Source organism: Hesperophylax consimilis, chromosome 3 (genome assembly GCF_061612785.1).
Source record: "Hesperophylax consimilis isolate HC1 chromosome 3, BYU_Hcon_1.0, whole genome shotgun sequence".
NCBI classification, from domain to species: domain Eukaryota; kingdom Metazoa; phylum Arthropoda; class Insecta; order Trichoptera; family Limnephilidae; genus Hesperophylax; species Hesperophylax consimilis.
In genome coordinates, this window is record NC_142838.1 from 32,546,112 (window position 1) to 32,560,714 (window position 14,603).

A 14,603-nucleotide genomic window follows, 5' to 3' on the forward strand; every position below is an offset into this window, starting at 1 on the left:
CCCACCCAGACGTAGTGTGTCCAATTCATCACCTGTCTAAGTCCTCCATTATAACACCAGCAACATTTTCTGCTTACTGTGGTGTTAGTAGGAGATATTCAAATATTGTCGGCTTATTCGTATCCCGGGAGTGTTTGTCTTTCTTTATAAAAAAAACTGTGCTAGATGTACAACTACAACATATTAATAGTGACTACAAAACCTTCAAGAAAACACTAGAATTTCCAAAAGAAAAAAACATCATTCACAAGGTCTGCAATACATTTCAAATACAACACCCATATATTCTACACTTTAACCCTCTAATCTCCTTTCACATCTCAACATTCCTCAATTGACCTAATTCATGTAAAATATAATACTAATCAATATTTAATTAATTATGTCTCATAAAATTTTAACTAAATCGGAATTGTATAATTTACTAACCATTATGTATATTATGAAAATCTTCAAGCTGTTAACTTCACCCGCTATAACACAGGGGCAACCCTACATCCCTAGCATGGCGGTTGAAATAGCATTCAAAATGTACCATCCAATGTAAATTTTATATGAAAAAAATGGTATAGGCCTCTTTTTCCCACTCCTAATTTTCATAATGAAAAACACGATCACTTGATTCTTTCTATCTTGTTAAAATTACAGTCCATTAAAAGTACCAATTGTCGGTGAGCAACATGTGGTTTCTGAGTGGGTGCTGAGAATGTTGAGAAACTGTATTTAATTGTTTTTACCGTGGAAATCCCTTTCGTGTTGACTCCATAAACATAATCAGGTGTTTACAGATGAAGGTCAGACCTCCGAGCGCATCATTGTGAATAAGTGCACGTTATTTCTCCTAAGTGGGCTTAAAGGTAACCACCTACTGTTCAATTCAGTGGCGGCCTGCCACGTTTTTAGAATGGTGGGTATATTTTTGTGGTAGCAGTGTATTTAATTTAATTTTAGCCATTTGTACATCCGAGTACATTGTAACTGACGTACATAAATTATTTTTATTACTTATTACATTTTCTTTTGATTAATATTGCTCCTACAATCCAGTTTGAATCTATCAATTGGTGCAGACTTTATAGTTTCCGGCAGCGTATTATAATATAGCATTTCTTTGTACAGTACACTGCTTTGTGTATTGGCTTTGTTCTTTTTTTGGTAGCCTAATTTCACTACACATTCTTGTGTTATGTTTGTGAATGTCCTTGGTGTTTATCATTAGGTTTGAAAAGTATTTTGGTAACAGGTTATTTATTATTTTATGTATAAACGCATCGCGTTCAAGGTAAGCATCGGTTTCACTGCTAGCTAATGTAGTTCCTTTAACATTTTAGTAACTTTTGAACACCTATTTCGCCTAGTTATTATTCTAATTGCTCTATTATGGAGAATTTGCAACGTATATTGTTATCTGTTGTTACATTGGAAAAGAATCGCTGAGCAATTCTCCAAAATGTGCAAATTATAAAATCGGTTAAAGAATTCAATTGCATGGAGTTGATGGTCAATGGCTCGCTGTAGGGTATAGTGAAAGAATCGTGAAGAGTAGAATATAATAAGTAAGGAGAAAACAAGGAGAAATATACTTCACACATTTTATTTCTAGTTTTCATTTCATTTTGGTGAAAAATGTCTGGCTTTTAATCGCGCATGCTAACAAATGTAAACGCTTAATGTGAGTAAATATTTAGTTCGTTCCAGGCAGTGCTAATTTGAGGAAATAACTAACTGTAGTAAATATAATGGTAATCCATAACTTGTTACACCTAGACGAGTGGATGAGAGAAGGTGGGGAGAAACAATAAAAATTGATACCCCCTACGAAAGGATCTCATTAGGCCATGATATTTTATTATATGTAAGGGTGGTAATGGCAGTAGGTATTTTCTGAATCTAGAGAAATGTCGCTTTGTCAATTGTGTCGGAAAATCGGTACCACGGGATATTTCTTACATTCCTATATAAGTACAATAACGGATATGATGCGTTGAATTTAACCGATTTCGAAAGATTTCCTTCGCCATAAAAAAAGGAAATGCTGACTCTTGTTTCCTTGTGTAATCTTTTCTCTATTATGCTGCTTATGCACACGAATCTTCGTTAGTTCGTTCCTTTCGTTCGGCTCGCACATGTATACTCAGTATGTAATTGAATGATGTACCTATATTCCCCACGAGCCGTCCCTGTCTTGATGTTTTTACTGACACTATTATGATGCCGTGCGTTTTGGTTCAGTCACGTTTTGACAACTGAGGTTTTTACGCTGATTCAGTCGAAATCCCCCGCTTGATTGTCAAGTTGCGGCTAGATCGGCGCTAGTAGTTACTAACCACAGACATTATACATGTGTAATTATAATTAACATAGTATTTAATTCATAATAGCCACTAACAAGCTCAATATTGCGTGCATATCTAACACACTCATTACGAGGGCATATCTAGATATGACTAGTCAGGATAAACCTAGCTGTTGTCTGTGACGTAGTCCCAACAGAGAAGAATATAATTAGACTGACTGCAGTAGATAAGTAGATGTTAGGTTAGGTTATTCTTTGAGGCGCTTGTTAACATTTTATATGACCTGTTTCTATAGCTCTTGGATACTGCAATCCAGGCAGCGATGTTAATTTAATTTCGGTATCCAAATGAAAGAGGAAGGATACTTAGGAATGGAAATTATGTAATGCTGCTACCTTGTGGTGGATATTCTCTTGTTCCCTTTTATATTCACTAAAACTACACAGCGAGTTCAAATTGCTTCTTTTGCGCGGCGAAGCTTAATGATAAATCACTATTTTTATTAATCTTTATAACGAATTGGTGTAGGTACATTATGAATACCAAATAAAAATATGCTTCAGATAAATTGAAGGTTTTCCTATCGTTTCGCTTAAGTAGAATAAAAATAAATAAATTACTCAATAAAAAATATAAATGTAAACTACAATTTTTTTATATAGAAATGTATGAACGCGTTAATGAAACAACTTTTAAAAAATACAGTATTATGGCTAAGATAATCTGTGACAGTTTTACTTGATTAACTTTTTTGTATTCTTGTAAAACTATTTACAAAATAAATAAAAACCAGTTTTGCGCTTGAAATCGATCGTTTCTAGACTACGTTTGTCAAGCGATTTTAATGCCTATTTCCTATAATATAAGGTAAACCAAGAATATACACATTTTTGGCTTGTAGCTTCCTCTTAGCGCGGCGTTGAATTTGTATCTTGTGACTTGCTTATTGAGCGGTTGAAATTGTACTAATTACAAGCACTATCTCTCCTCCAGAAATGAAATGAAAAGATAGACGCGTATAGGATGAATCAAGAAAGGTGTTGGAGAGGTGATATGGGAAACTATTAAATTAATCAAATATTTGAGTCGGGCCACTTCAAGATATGTACAGGAGATTAAGTATGATTATATAGGAGTAGTTCTCAACATGTGAGAACTATGTGGCTTTTAATCCTCTTGGTTTACAACCCCTACGGAAAAGTATCATGATAATTAGTTTTTTTTAAATAGTTTACACTATCGAAGAGTTTTCTGCACGACCCACAAATAAAATCTCGAAAAATTCTGTCGTTAGATATTCATTAATAATGTTACCCGTGCGAAATCATGGGATAGTATGAATATTGGCTCATTATTTTCAATGTTGAAAACAACAATTAAAATAATTTTTGTCTAAATATTATATTATAGATAGGTTTTCGCTTGTCTGAATTCTTGATACAATCAGTTCCAATTTTGAAAACGACACTTAAATTCAAAATAAATCAGATTTCATTGAAACTGAGCTACGATCAATCAGAGAATTATAGACAGATCCAAAATCCAAAATAGATTTTTTTATGATTTGATGATTATTTAGTGTTTAGTATACTGTTTCTTTGAACCTCAATATAAGAAAGGAACACACCCACCGATCCTAACAACTTCCCTTATTTTTTCAACGTCAAATTTATTTTTTTTTTTTTTTTTTTTATTTCACGCCTATTAAGGCTTTTACATACATATATATAAAAAATATTTACGAAATTATACATGAAAATAGAGCAGGAAACGACAATTAAAACAATTGCAGAAAAATAAATATAAAGTCAAAATATCACTCAGTTTGATTTGATCTACACAGAATGCAGGCACAACATATAAAAAATCCAAAATATTTTTTTCTATTTCAGTTGACAAAATTATTATATGTTAGTCAAATCAAATTAAATACCTTTATTCAAATATTCCACTACTCGATGAAAAAAAAAACTTCAATAGGGTATGCTTATATATTGAAATTGATGTACTAAATATATCAACAACATCTGAGTATTTGTTTCCTAGCTGTTGAATCCGTCGCATAGGAGTATGATATTGGGACGTTGACATAGAATTGCTACAATAATATGGTAGGTACTGTCTTGAAACCGACCTGCTTGGAGTATGAAAAGAGATTACATATAATAAATCAGGGGTATCAAACATTGAATTAATGATTTTATACAAACAGGTTAAATCGGAAATAATTCTGCGATCAGATAATTTTATTAAATTTAATGAACAAAGTAAGTTATCGTAATTTAGGTTTTCTCTAGGAATGCCCATTTTGAAATTTACATATCTTAAAAAATTATTTTGGATTCTTTCAATCGCATGTGAATGAACCTCATAATTTGGGGACCAAACCGTGGAATTGTATTCTACATGACTCCTTACTAGTGACATATATAATGTTTTTACAGTATTTACATTATTGAAATCACTAGATACCCTTAAAATAAATCCCAACATTTTCAAAGCTTTATTGGTTATTATTTCAATATGCTTGATAAAGTTAAGTTTCGTGTCAAACCAAATACCTAAGTCATTAATTTCCGAGACAGATACTAACGACATGTTGTTAATGGAATAATCAAAAAATATTGGATACTTTATTCGATGAAACCTCATAATTTGACATTTGCTTATGTTAAGTTGCAAGCGGTTATCACGACACCATATAATTAATCTTGACAAGTTATTTGACAATATATGGCAATCGTTAATGTTTCTGATTGCTTTAAATAATTTCAGGTCGTCTGCAAACATTAACACTTGAACATCATTGAAAATATACAATACATCATTGACAAATAATAAAAACAGGATTGGTCCTAAGTGTGATCCCTGGGGAACACCACTCGTAGCAGTGAATTTGTATGAAAATGTGCCATCAATTTTAACAGCCAGTAATCTGTCGGTCAAGTAACTATTAAACCACTTATATAGTGAACCACCTATACCGAATTTATGGAGTTTATTCAGCAATAACTCATGATTGACTTTATCGAACGCCTTGCTAAAATCGGTATAAATAGAGTCAACTTGACATTTACTAGACATGGAATCAGATATATAGTTTTGATAGGTTAACAAGTTAGTAAGGGTAGATTTTCCAGTAGAGAAACCATGTTGCTTAGGAGAAATGACGTGGTTTAATCGGAAAATAACTTTTTTAAGAAGAATTTTTTCAAAAACTTTAGGAATTGTTGATAAAAGGCACACCGGTCTGTAATTAATCACCTCGTGTTTATCGCCTTTTTTAAAAATAGGCGTAAGAAAGCTGAATTTCCATTTAGTAGGAAAACATCCTGTTCGTAAAGACTGATTAAACAGCAAATATAAAGGATACGCCAGATTGGTAGCACAATTATTCAAAAATACAGGAGGTATTTTATCTGGTCCACCACTTTTGCTTTGATCTAGTAATTTTAGTTCAGTCAATATATCATTATATTCTATGTGGATAAAAGATAAATTAAGATTATGATCAGTAGTAAAATTTGATACTGTACTAGCAGAAACTGGTGTCTCACATTCATAAACGCTTTTAAAAAAATCAGCAAAAAGGTCAGCGATACTTTTAATGTCTTTGGCCTTTTTACCTGCATATTCCAAGTTGGCGGGTATACCAAAGTTGTTATTTTTCATTGATTTTGCATAGTTCCAAAAATACTTTACATTATGATTTATTGAAGTTTCAACATTATTAATAAAAGAATTGTAGCACATTTTTGATAAGATTTTACAATCTTTTCTAACGTTTTTAAATTCAATATAATTTGATAAAGACCTGTCTTCTTTATATTTCTTATGTAAAACTTTTTTAAGGGCAGTTAATTGAACAAGTTCTTTGTTGAACCATCTCGGATATTTTGATTCTTTAAAATGAATGAGTGGGATGAGATCTGTAATAATTTAATCCAGCAAGTAATAAAAAGATTCAATATTTTGATTAATGTCGCCTTCCTTAAGAAATGACCAATCTTCCTTGTGGAGACGATCATTTATGTCCCGATAATTCGCATTTTTAAAGTTATACGTAGGAATTGAATTATTTTGATTGCCTTCTTTAGTACAAGAGATAAGTATTGCTAGTGGGGGATGGTGGTTGTCTATCGGAAGAATAGACTCTAATGATTCATTTATAATAACGTTGCTTTCATTTGACAAAACTAGATCAAGAACACGATTATTAATATTACGTACATGGTTATATTGGGTTAAATTAAAAAGTAAAGACATATCTAGAATTACTCGTTCGCAGGCGGTTGCTGGTATTGAATTAAAATTACTGTCTAAAACGTTGAAATTGCAATTAGGTAAATTATAATCACCGCAAATAATTATTTGATGATTTGGATATTTTGTTTTTACTAACTCAACATCTTCACAGTGTTTTTTATAGATTGATATGTTGGCATTAGGAGGAATATAAACAGTTCCAATAATAGTTTTCTTGAAATCACCACTTAACAATACGAACAATTGTTCCACATCAGTATTTTTGATTTTGAGTGCTTTCGAAGTAATATTTTTGCGGACCGCTATCAGGACACCACCTCCTCTTGTATTGGAGCTGGTATTCTGACTCCGGTCTGCTCGGTGGACATGGTGCCTATGTAGTCCTAGCTCCGCTGAGAAGATTGATGATGTTAGCCATGTTTCAGTGAGTATGATGACATCATTTGAGAAAGATGGAGCATTTACTCTGAACTCCTTTAATTTTGTTCTGATGCCCCTGACGTTCTGGTAGTAGATGAGGCGTTTATATGGCTGGAGTTTTTTGGTTGAACATTGATAATTTTAGGTGAGTTGTTAATATATTTTATGGTTAAATTATTTTCTCCCTTATTTTTCCGGTTTTCTAACTCCTTCCATACATTTTGAATTTCTTGGCGCTGAACCCATGTTAAGTCTTTTTTGGTTTTAATACTGAAATTTTTGTAGTCTATCGCCTTTTTTTGAAGAACCAGTTTCACTTGATGTTGATCTGACAGTTCAATCTTGATCGGACGTATTTTATCCATTTCTTTTTTACCTAAACGGAACATTTTTATTTCAGAGGTATCAACATTTTCAACTTTGCTTAGAATACTCAAAACTTTGTTCTTATCCTCCCTCATGCAGTCAGTTTGAGTACCAGTTGAGCACTCAGGTACATTAAACATTATAATATTCTTAGAACGTAATTTTCTCTCCTCCATTTCCGCTAGTGTTTCGCAAATTCCAGGTAGGTCTTGTATGGTGTTAGGTAGAGGTTGGACCTGAGGTGGCTTCTGTTGTGAGATGTTTGTATAGGCCTTCAGCTCTCCTTCCAGGAAGCCCACTTTCGCACCAACAAACTAACTAAAATAACAACTAAAAAACAACAAACAAACTAACTACATTAAATTATTAAATTTTTTATCGTATATTTTTTTGTGAAATATATAATTATTTTTGTTTTATATGTTTTTATAAAACGCTGATGAAGGTTCAGGGTGAACCGAAACCGGTTTGTTTTTTTATATATTTAAAATATGTTCAATAAAGTGGTGTATGCACAAAAGGTTTGCTATACGTGAAAATTTTATTTAATATATTGATCTGATGATTAGTAATCATAAATTTACTGCACGACAATGTACCGTTGACTACCTTGGAACAAATTAATTAAGTAATTAAAACAAAAAAATGACATTGATTTATACGCATGTGCGCATTCTTCAGCTGCCATAAAACCTGGTGAAAAATATTGCTGCAGGCGGATATTTTTGTGTTTAAAACTGGAGACATATGAAGGAAGTTTTGGTAAAGTTGGACTACAGAAATAAACACGTAAATCTTTAAATACGTCAATCCGTTTACATTTATTAGACAAAGTGCATTTAAAATGTTTAGTGTTTCTATTTATTGTTTTATGACTACAGTCGCGTCTAAATTTTTTCCATATCCCTCGAATACAGTTATAAACACTTCAACACATTTGCCATATATCTAAAAAGTTATAAGGAGGAACAGGTGTCAATCAAAGTTGTAAATACAAGTTTGGTTCTAAAGTCAAAATTTAGTGCTTAGTACTTGTTGGTCAATAATTTTGTAGAATAACGTCCCGCTTGGTAGTATTCGTATAGTGGTATTTAGCATACCAATGGGGTATTTTCATAAACTATGTGTATGTGTTAAAAAATATGTGGAAGATTTAAAACTTATTTCTCTGATTCTAATCACTGTCCTAGAAATGTGTATTTTTAATATTTTTTTATTCGTAATTATAGATTTATAAAATGATCTAAAACCACATATTCCGAAACGGTTCCAACTGGCCACAACCGCGTTATGACATAGATAACGTCTGTTAAGATGGCTGTCACCAACGTCGCCCGGCGTGACGTCAACGCCTCCGAATTCATGAATAAACACGAACCGGTCAAAAACGATAAAAGGAGTCAAATAGAAAATGCCACATTTTGTATGGTTATAGAAAATTTATTCGTCTTTATAAAAATAAAAATAAAAAAAAACGTAATTTTCGTAATTTGAATTTTTTTATTAAACAGTGAAAATACCCAATTAAAAATATCAATTAATGTGTTCAGCTATCAAATAAAGCTGACCATATTCCCTTAGACGTTTTTAAGCCGTATATTTAAGTAATTTGATTAATAATATTTTTTTGCATTCATACTACTTGTAGATAACTTGAAATATTGCTAACAAAATTAAATGTATGTCTTTCTATGGTACCCATTGCATTGTGAACGTAAGCACAATTTTCATGAATATATTTTCCTATCTACGTGTAAGTGAAGTCCCTATGCTTTATTGGATCATTTAAAGTCCCCCAATGACTCAACCACTTTGCATTTCGCCTGTCTGTAAATTTGTTTGTGTGTTCCGTGTCCGGTTAATCTTTTCAAAATGGTAGCCGTGATTGATAGTACATTTTTACTCCGCCAGAGCGCAAGAGCATTGCGACCGTTGCAAGCTGTCAAGTCGGAGTAATCAACATTACGCGAAGTCTAACTGTCCACAGATGCTGCCATTATGTAGGCAAGTACACCGTTACAATTTTTCTTGATGTTAATTGATAATTAATTAATTGAGAAGAACTCATGTTGAGAGAAGGACTATTATTATAAGTTGTAAACATTAAATAATGTCTGGAATACTACAGGTACAGAAAAACAGATACCTGTAGAAAAAGTTTGTTAAATGGCTGAGTATGTGTAATGGTATTGTGCCGTTGTTGTATTGAGTTTAGGGAATATTATTTGTCAGCAAATTGGATAGATTCTATTTAATTAACAATATATATGCTTTAGAACTCTAAGTCTCGATTCGTCTAATTATTACAATTAAGCAAAAAATGAATGTGTATTTAATTTTCTGAAAGAATTTGCAAAACACCTGTTGAATAATTTGCAAAATAATGCTAATTCCTACTTATTCAGCTGCAATAATCAATAAATTAATTAGAGGTTTTTCAGGATCTGAAATTAATATCGCATTAATAAATATGCATATTGCGGTATGGAAGATAGAAGGATGGTTTTATCTAAAAAAAACTGCATTTTTTGCAGGTCATATTGAACATGATAAACATATCATTGTTAAATGTCAAGTGCACCATTCGTTTAAGATTAATTAGATTAACAAATTAATTGTAAAATTTATGCTGTGCTGAGCTGGGTTATAAACTGTTATAGGTATCGAAGATATACATGTAGTTTTTTCTATTCTGAATGGTGATCTTTACTGAAAATATCTACTATTCTGAAAGGTGACACAAACTTACTAAATATTATTTTAAATTAATAAATTGTGAAATTATATAAATATGTAAATCAAATAAAATTTTATCATTATTTAGATTGTTGTAATAAAAAATAAAAATATTTTATTTACTTCACATAAATGACAAACGTCTTTTTACCATTTTTTATTTATTTTTTTAAATTTAATGTAAATTGGTTTAACCGGCAATAAATCATTTTAAATTGGGAGGGGGTAAAATAGAATCATATTAATAAGTCGTCTAAACGTGGCTAAAACCACAGTAAATATACCAAAAAAATACTTGCAGAACTTAATAATTATATTATTAAATTTAATAAAATTAAATGGAGTTCTACGAATTAAACACAAAAACAAGAAGTATCTTTTTCCCACTTTAATGTAAAAAATTTTTTGCAATATTTTTTATATCTGGCAGCGAGCGTAGTAAGTGTAACAAAATGTTTTTTGTAAATGTAAATGTATTTTAAATTTATCGAGAAACAACTTATTTTGAAGGTTATATCGATCAATGTAATTTATCACTGAAGAAGACAATAATACTAATAACGCATAACCTTCAAAAATATTCAAAGAAAAGTTGTTCCAATAAAAATTGAATATTCATTTCGACAAAGTAAATAGGTATCCCATATAAATAAACATCGAATTAGTTTACCCAAGACACTTTCTAGGATACAAACCAATTCTTTGGAACATTGTAATCATTCAAAATATGGGAAAAATTGGTTGCAAGATAATATTGTTAGTTCTGAATTTGAAATATGAGATCCACAAAAATGGTCGAGTAGGTAAAGACATTGTCCCGGTATCTTTAAATTTTTCTGTGTCTTATTCTGTTTCATATTTCGTCTAGATTTATAAGTAGGATCTTCCATTCAATGTATAATAGCGCCATGGTTGTAAGTCATATTACAGCAGTATTGTGTAAATAACCATCGGTCATAAACAAAATATGTACACTTTTAAGTTACCAGTTACGAGTCTTAGTTGTAAGTCAAAAGTTATTAATCTTAGTTATAAGCCACTAGTAGTAAATCAAAGTTACAAGTGTAAGTTAAAGGTTACAAAGTTGTAAAGCTATCCTGAGGTCACTTTCATTTCATTATATAAAAAATAAAGTGTCATAATGGATAGGTTATTCAGCATTGGTTTTTGTACATTTTACAATGACTTTTCCTTATTTTATGTATTACGGAAAAGTTTTTGTTTGAAGTTAAGTAAATCATCTCATTGGATTACCTGTACGAGTTTTTTTATTATCTTTAAAAAATATTACCGTGCTATCTTTGGGTAACTACATAATTCATTTATTGCATATTATTATCTAGATTATTTACGGGGGCAGAGCTTAGTTGCAAAATTAACTTAAAAGCAAATTTGCTTACAGAACAAAACAACACAATGAAACAAAGATACAAAAGAAAAATTATCCTTACTAGGATTAAGTAGAATATACATTTATTAATGCAGGTAGTAACGATATTAACGTACGAAAAATGTATACATCAGGTTAACAGTGAAAACATCGGCATATTAAAATGGTGAGGGACAAAATTGTATTTTTCTATCATCATTGGGTTTGCAGCATTATTTATATTTTGCCTTTTATTTTATTTTGTGGATGTTCAGGCATAATTTTTTTTTCCGATCATTTTATAAATAACTTAATTTGCCACATTATTTTTTTCTGGGTTTATAAAAAGACTTATAAGCACAGATTTATCTAAAAAATACTAGATTATTTCAAAGGCCAAGATGTATTCTACTCGCAGTATCTAATTAAAGCATCTGAAACATTTCTAGGCGACCAAATTTAAAACCAAAACACATGATTTTGCATTACTACGTAGTGCATCGCCTTAAATGTAAATGTGGTATAAATGTCTTAAGAAAATTGTTTGCTACTAGCAAAAAAAGCGTGAAAAATCCCTGGATACACGCGGAATAAATGAGTATTGCTAATTTGTTAAGAATCTCTTCAAATTATTGGAAATCCTGTTATAAACGGGATTGCAGATCCTTAACGAACAAATAGATAGGTTTCTGAATAAACTTTTAGTAAAATACAAATGTATTGTCACAATATTGGAACAAATATACATTAAAAAAAACTAATTTTTTCGCATTTCGTCATTATGTATTTCAAGGCAAATGTAGGAGCACGAACATGTGTTACGATTTATTAGAAATTCATTAAAAGCTTATCGGGAAACGGCCTGCAATCCCGTTTTAACAAGATTACTAATAGTTTTAAGATTTCTTTCTATATTCTTTAAAAAATAGCAATACTCATTTTTCTCCGTGCAGAATTAAAAGATAAAATAAAATAAATTTAAAAAATTAATATGTAAAGAAAATAATTGAACCCCAATCAACTGCTTTGAAGACGTCTATGCTGATCATTATTTTTATAAATTTATTCATTATATATTGAAGATTTGTGTATTTTTGAATTTTAAAATGTCATGCACATCATTATAGAATGTCATGATCATAACAATAAAATTAACAGATTTAATTTTTTAATAATGTTGTTTTTCTCCCTTTGTTAGGATTTATAAGTCTTTTCTTTCACTCCATAAAAAATAGCCACGATTCAAAGAAGTTATGATATAACTTCATAAGATACAATATAAAATATAGGCATAATAGGTTTAGTAAATTATCTAACCAAATCAAAATATCACATCAAAGCCAAAAACAGAATGGTTAAAAAATAATTTTTCTTTACCTTTTTTAGAATAATCCAATTATTTTGCTTGAAAACTTCCAAAATATATATATATTACTTCAAAACACAAAGCACAAAACAACTCAAACTTAACTAATTTTGACTGATTTTTAACATTGGTTTAAACACAATCAACTGTTAACTCTTTTCTAGTTAGTTTAACACGCGAGTTTCCACCGCGACGCTTGGCGGCAAACTGAATCAGTGATTCAAGTATTCAAGCGTCTACTCTGGAGGCTATCGACATAGACGGAATCACCGGCGGACAACAAGACCAGTGGTAATTCGCGTGGTAATACGGAGGACGCTTCTTACTAGAACTGTGCTGAGTCACAGTTCGGTGTTTACCTGGAGGCTAACATGACAGGTATGGCTGGTGTATCAGGTACCTACACAAGAGTCAGCAGCTGCTATCGTGTTATATTTAAGTTTTTATCTGTTATCAAGAACTTTATGAAGGGTTATAAATATATGATATGTCTGTACTTGAATGCAAGATTGGCTGATACTTTGTTTTGATCAATGTTTTTATTTTATTTGTTATTATTAGACATCGGATTATATGCACTAACAAAGTGCCAAAATATGCATGCAAATATGCACTAAAAAAGGCCGAAATATGCACTAAAAACTCTTGATTTGCCCAAAATATGCACAGTCAAAATCAAAAAAAAAAGTTATTTTTTTATATATATTAATTAAAGACCGTACAAAAACAGCGAAATATTCTTAAAATTATGCATAGTTTTTGTGACAATATACAACTAAGTATTTTTCCAAAATTTCGAGCTCAAATTTGTGACGTTTGTCACCCAGTATTAATTTGTACGCCGAAAACGACCTCTCTACGTCAACTGACGTCATTGGACAAAATTTAAAATTTGGCGCCATTTCTGGAGATATCTGTTTAGGCAGGGTTATGACCTGTGCCGTTGATGTAGGCATTAATGTTCTTCATATCTTCAAGACTCGGGTTTTTAAGCAAAATAGAGTTTAACTTTTTACGAATCTTTTCTGATATTGAATTAGGAAGGGCGTTGGCGAATTCGTTCATTGTTTCCAGTATTTCTATTGCTTTAATTAGAGGAAGGTTTTTTGTTTCCAATTTTTTTATGGTATCTGGTAACTTGTGGAAATGTGTTGAGATGAGGGCGATATTCTGTTCAATGGAATGCTTCTTCAAATGCTTGCTTGCTTGAATGAATTGCAATGGCCTCAGAACTGTCAATCGGTATAGCTTTTGTAAGGTGATTTATGCATAACAATCCGTTTCAGTCAGTCAGCCACCGCGCTCGTGCCCTACGTGTCATCGTCACCTAGCTCCCTATACGTAGATGATACCTCCCGCTATTAAACGAAATATGCACGATTTGGGAAAAAAGGCTGAAATATGCATTAACGTCGTAATTAGAGAGTTATATGCATTTGCATTTGCAAATATGCAAATGCATATAATCCGATGTCTAGTTATTATTATACGACAAACTCATCATCTATTTACAAAGAATGTTTATTTTTCTTCAAAAAAGTTTTTAAATTGTTCAAAGAGTACTCTGTTCTGTCGTGTGGTATCTTGAACAAGTCGTGGTTACGATCACTGCTGAAGTTTTCGGACACAGTTAAAGTTATGTTAAGTTTCTACTTTTGTTAATGTTATGTTATATTTAAAATAAGGTTATATAAATGTTTCCTCTCCCCACCCATTTTCTAGTAAGTAATAAAGAGTCTCTAAATAATAATAATTATTATTAGATTTGTCAAAGAATCTATAC

At 31.2% G+C, this 14,603-nt stretch overlaps 2 protein-coding genes across 2 annotated transcripts in view; both read right to left on the reverse strand.

Annotated features, from left to right (window-relative positions):
• LOC149425296 (protein rolling stone-like) overlaps window positions 1–13,033 on the reverse strand; it is a 51,238-nt gene extending 38,205 nt beyond the window's left edge. Inside the window, exon 1 of the mRNA XM_089651067.1 lies at window positions 12,832–13,033. The gene's annotated coding sequence lies outside the window, so the exon portion shown is untranslated. The remainder of the gene's footprint in view (window positions 1–12,831) is intronic.
• The window catches only part of LOC149425297 (uncharacterized), a 45,942-nt gene that overhangs the window by 12,418 nt on the left and 18,921 nt on the right, over window positions 1–14,603 (reverse strand). The gene's annotated exons all lie outside the window — the stretch shown is intronic.